At 37.0% G+C, this 4,202-nt stretch overlaps 1 long non-coding RNA gene across 1 annotated transcript; it reads right to left on the bottom strand.

Moving 5' to 3' along the window:
- Positions 1 to 449: 449 nt before the first annotated feature.
- LOC136848581 (uncharacterized) lies at positions 450 to 3,218 on the bottom strand. Its single transcript, XR_010856055.1, has 4 exons — positions 3,102 to 3,218; positions 2,789 to 2,912; positions 1,571 to 1,690; positions 450 to 1,424 (listed from the first exon to the last, which is right to left on the bottom strand). It is a non-coding gene; the product is annotated as an uncharacterized lncRNA (long non-coding RNA).
- Between the last annotated feature and the right edge of the window lie 984 nt (positions 3,219 to 4,202).

Here is a 4,202-nt window from a genome sequence, read left to right as displayed (position 1 = left end):
TTGAAACTGACTTTACACCATCCACGGAACTATAAAACAACAGGAATCACAATAAAAACCAAGTTCTATATAAAGTTTTTAGATGAAATTATCAAGGGTTCTGAAACCAGCTTTATTTTCAGATCACGATTTTATATGGTTGCAGGGACAGTTAGCATACTGTCTCCCTTTCAATTTGTTAAACTTGTCACCCATGTACCTTTCATAATCATTCAAAACCAACCAAATTTCATATTAAACTACCATCTAATCAAGAATGTTATGACACTACACAATACCAATTGTTCAGAGTACTGCTTGTGTTAACAGGAGGTAAGTAAATAAGACAAACAGGAGTTAAGGAAACAAGACAGACTCCCTGTCTGAATCAAAGCCTCAAGTACTCATTTGTTGAATCATTCAGCAATCACTGGAGGCTTTGACAAAAGGTTATGCAGACACTTGGCATAAAAACCCTTCAGTTTACTTTCAGCACTACCAAAGGAACTTCGAAAATTAAATCAAATAAAATATTGAACTATTCCATCTTAAAACATGGCAACAGATCAAAATGTTTGTATACATTGATGGGGTTGAAGTTTAAAGTCAAATCTGCTACTCATAAGAAGTACTAATCGCAACTCTCAAACTTTACCTTACCCAAATCCAAGGATTTGGGGACCAGTCTGATATAGAAATCATTTAATATAGATACATGGGCAGTATTCACTATCTTTCAATTTCTTACATTTTATACCAACTTAAAATCACGATGTAATATGGATACAGGAACAATTAACTGGGTGCCCCTTTCAATTTTAACATTGTAAACCAAGGAACTCAAAGGATTCGAGAAAAACAGAACCAAGAACCAAATTCCATACTAAACTTCCCATCAAATAAAAAATTTAATATCTGACACATGAACAAAACCAATAGTTCAAGGGACCTCTGTAAACATGAGGTAAAGAAACTTACAAGAAACATTTAAATCAAAGCTTATTACCTGTATTAAACCACGTACAGTTCCTAAATATTCAGCCAAGTCAGGAATCAGCCATTAATGATGTTATAAATGGTTTCATAGTTTTGTACCCATAAGTCCTGGGACGTTCCCTCTCCAAGTTACAGCAAGGTAGCCCCTCCAAGCTATGAAGTTAAAAATGCTTTCATAGCTTCGTATCCCTAAGTCACGGTTAGTTGCCTCTCCAAGCTACAGCAAGTTAGCCTCTCCAAGATACGAGGTTATAAATGCTTTCACAGCTTCGTATCCTTAAGCCACGGGAAATTGCCTCCGAGCTACAGCAAGGTACCAACCCCAAGCTACAAGGTTATAAATGAATTCATTGCTTCGTATCCAAAAGTCACTGAAAATTGCCTCCCGAAGGTAACAGAAGTAAAAATATTCACAGTCATGACATGTCGTACATTACCAGTATTCCAGACTGTAAAGAAACCCAAAAGTTAACCTTCAGCTTGCTAAAATTATCATTTGCCAAAAGCAGAAATACATGAGGCATATTTACAGTTAAAACTATATGGAAAGTACAATAATCTTACAGGTATTCCGGTCATACTTCCAACTACTTACACTGCCTGGATTTGCAGGAAGAGGATAAGGCTAAATTGTCTGTTCCCCCTTTAGCTCCTGTGCTCAGCTCCACAGATCATAAAGTTAGTCCTGTCTTCAGTGGTCTTCAACTAGCATAACCTGAAAAAAGAAATAATGAATACACTGCTTTGACAAGCACTTGAATGGTACATAATTACAGAGACTAATATTCTAAAGCAACATCAATGTTCGTTCAGCGCTTCAGTAAACCCGCAACTTACAACTGGCTTTGTCAAGTAATTCTAACACAGACTGACGTGTTAAACATCTTAAGTTTAGCCAGTGCTCAGTCTAATACTTTGACTAGTAAGTTAAACTAAATGCCTAAAAAATTTGAATATAAAATAAAAAAAAGTCCCATACAGCCTAATATTAACTGGAATAAAAATCCTTCGATTCATATGCTTAAGCTAACCCTCTAATTTAAAATATTAAACTACCCAAAGTAACTCGTTTCACAACATTAAATTTCCTCTAATGGAAGCTGAACATTCAAATCATACTTTGACCACATTGTCAAGTATTCCTCCCCTCAAGTTAATTTTCAGGAACGTTTAATACTGAGTAAGCACGCAAAGAAACTTCACACGCCTGAACAAATTAAAATGATTACAACTCCCCATTAAACTAGTATGCTTGTCGAGAAAAGCTCAAAACTAGCACTACTTGAGAAGCCAAGACTTTGCTAATACATAATGCAAACCTAGGTTATAAGGTCACTTTCATATTGTGCTATCCCAAGTGGCAATTACCCCTGAAAATGATTGCTTTATTTCTGGTTTGTTTGCACTTCCCATCGTACACGGCAGAATGACTATGTACAACTTTGCAGTTCACTTTTGCCAGAGATGGCACCGCCACCCAGACAAAGGCGGACTTAGCTAGTGTTGAAACTCGCTGATCGAGTGATGTAATTAAAACAAAATGAATATTGAGTAAAACGGCAAATATTACCAAAGAGTATGGTTGGATATGGTTTGAAACATCTAAATTTCCATAACTAAAGGAAAATACCACACAACGTCAATAGTTCGGTTGGCTGAACAGTAAAATTTAATTTAAGCTACCCCTTGACCTTCAAGCTAGAAGGTTGTCAAGCTTTCAGCAATGATTTCACCACGTTCATTAAAACCCCATAGAAGTATGAACGTTTAAAAATTCAAACATAGGGCTACAGTTACTTACATGATTACTTACATGACTAAAGTGTCCTTACAAGTATCGATAAACTTTGGGTTTAAAAATCCAGTTTACGAAGAATTCTCGAAACATCGATACCAAACACTCACGAACATCGCCTTATCGGCTGAGGCACCATATCCTGAAATGAAAGGCCACTATTAGCAATCACGGCATTTTTGGCCATAACACACACTCCCACAATACTCAACGCAAAAGAACGTTACTACAGGGTGATAACCAACATTCTCGATCACTCAACTTAAAACAAAAGGCCAACCTTACTACATACACCAATATACAACTAAATATTTCAAGACAAAAAACGCACACGCAATGACTCCTGCTGTATACAATACTCTACAACATACACCACAGACCAATGGTCAAGAACACCTGATGTATACTGCTTACAACTACACCAACCACTAGCATGCATGTTGATAAGGCTTCCCAACGACTCTGAAGCAAAGGGGCGGGGAAGATGATGTATCATGTGGCTGTGTCTAACTGTCACTCTCTCCGCTAGGGGTCTCTTAACTATTCTCTCAAAAATTAGCACTAGAGCAAGAACGCGAGAGCTGATTTTCATTGCTTGCCTTTTTTTCTTTTTATGAAAGTACCCTTCTTTAGGTTTTGACACAAAATAATTTCTTCATATATCAAAGGTCATGAAAAACACTATTACTAAATGCAGTTCAAACATCAAATTAAATGGCGAGTTACTGTGGGTTCTGATTTTAAATCAAGCAGTCAGAAGGAAAATGGATGCTTCGCAAGTGAAAAAAAAATTTTAAAACGAAAGTGACATAAGGTTAAACACTATATGTGCAACATCCCTGATAGTACGCAGACACTGGTACATGTAAAGTAGATGAAGGGGGGGAGGGGGGGGAGGACTTACGAAAACACTGGCTGGCAAGTAAACCTCCATGTAGCTGCGATAGCAACTTCAAATGCAATAATAAGTGATTACTAAAATATACAAAGGGAATGAAATGTAATAAAAAAGAACATTATTGAATGACTGAAGTAAAGAGAAACGTTCAAATAAATTGTATTTTACAGCCAATGTTTACCAAAAACTAGAACCCATTGCCCGAAATCTGCCGCAGATATCACGCGAGACCGTGTCGTTTTTAGAGAATATTTCCATCCGAGACAATCGTACGTTTTGTAAGTCTGTAATTGTTCTGTAGATCGTTTAATCCCCTTTCTAATTCTTTGGATCATTTGCGGATATTATTTCCCAAAAGCACGTTTTCAAGCACTGCAGTCAGTAATCTCGTTTACACAATCATCTCTTACCAGCGTTCATTGTGTTCGTTCTGGGAGACTGATTTATATTATCGTCTTATGGTTTGAAACTGGCTGTAACGATCAGCTAGCTGCTGGCTGCAGTAGGTGCAGACATAAGTTGCCACATTCAGAC

Source organism: Macrobrachium rosenbergii, chromosome 19 (genome assembly GCF_040412425.1).
Source record: "Macrobrachium rosenbergii isolate ZJJX-2024 chromosome 19, ASM4041242v1, whole genome shotgun sequence".
In the NCBI taxonomy this organism is placed as follows: domain Eukaryota; kingdom Metazoa; phylum Arthropoda; class Malacostraca; order Decapoda; family Palaemonidae; genus Macrobrachium; species Macrobrachium rosenbergii.
This window is presented reverse-complemented; position numbering and strand designations above follow the sequence as displayed.